Source organism: Mchenga conophoros, linkage group LG3 (genome assembly GCF_057382185.1).
Source record: "Mchenga conophoros isolate Kocher_MC1m ecotype Shallow Benthic linkage group LG3, M_conophoros_male_GT1.1, whole genome shotgun sequence".
Lineage (NCBI taxonomy): Eukaryota > Metazoa > Chordata > Actinopteri > Cichliformes > Cichlidae > Mchenga > Mchenga conophoros.
Genome location: NC_140528.1, coordinates 29,997,030 through 29,998,298, shown reverse-complemented (window position 1 = coordinate 29,998,298; position 1,269 = coordinate 29,997,030). Strand labels below are relative to the sequence as shown.

The 1,269-nt window shown below is 40.7% G+C and overlaps 1 pseudogene; it reads left to right on the top strand.

The window, feature by feature from the left end:
- The first annotated feature begins 376 nt into the window (after positions 1-376).
- On the top strand, positions 377-1,269 carry LOC146578087 (putative C-type lectin domain family 20 member A; annotated as a pseudogene).

The following is a 1,269-nucleotide window of genomic DNA, read 5'->3' as shown; positions in this document are numbered from 1 at the left end:
CTGAAACTAAGGATTTAAAAAAAAATAAAAACTAAACTAAACTAGCAAACAATTGGTAAAAACTAATTAAAACTGATATAAAATTGAAAATCTGAAGTCAAAACTAAATAAAAATAAAAACTAATGAAAATTGCAAAACTATTGAAACCCTGGTGAGGACAGTAGACAAGTGGGTAGATGTTCCATGGACTAACACTCATCAGTTCATCTGCTATGATGGTGAGAATATGTGGGCAGCAATATGATGAAACAATATTTAATAATGTTATAATCTAATTTATATTCTGTTTTACATCGTGTGTTCCTGAAAGAAACAGTTTGAAGAATGAGACAAATTAGTTAAAGATATTTTTGTGTTTCTGACTCGACAGAAACAATGAAAAACAACAAAATATTTCATTTGATTGAGACGTCTGTGACCTGGACTCAGGCTCAGAACTACTGCAGACAGCATCACACCGACCTGGCCAGTGGACTCGATCAGATATACAGTGAAGAGTTTAAGAAGTTGCAGAACTCTACAGCCTCGTGTATCGGCTTGTTCAGAGACAGCTGGAGGTGGTCAGATGGGAGTAACTTCTCTTTCAGATACTGGGACTCATTTAATGATGGACTAAACAACAGGAAATGTGCAACGACTCTGTTAGAGAGATCAGGAAGATGGAGCTCTGCTGGATGTGACCAAAGAAAGCCTTTCTTCTGCTATGATGGTGAGTTTACACAGATTTATCTCAGCTGTTTGTCCAACAGATGAACTGCTGGACTCACTGAGAGGATTTAGGTCAGTGTGTTTCTTCAGCCACTTATTTCTGCATGTATGTTGAACTTCTGTCAGAGGTGAAGATGTTTAGCTGATGGTTGGAACAGAGATTTCTCTGTAGAGCGACTGATTCATCTGAAGAATCACTGAAATGTTTTTAATGGTTTCCTTGATTTTTATGGCAGATAAACTGATTCTGATCAGGGAAAACAAAACCTGGGAGGAAGCCTTGACTTACTGCAGACAGACACATCATGACCTGGTTTCAATCAGCAACCCTGAGGAGCAGCGATGGGTCCAGGAAAGAGCCAAAAACGCCTCGACTCCTTTCGTGTGGCTGGGACTGCAGTACTCCTGCTTTCTGGATTTGTGGGGTCGGTGACGAGCTAGTGTGCTATGAGAGGTGGGCTTCAGGGCGAAAGACTGAAGACTGTAGCATGTCTGCAGCCATGACCACAGGAGGGCAGCACGAGTGGGTCAGTCAGAGGGAGAATGAGGCATTTGTTTAA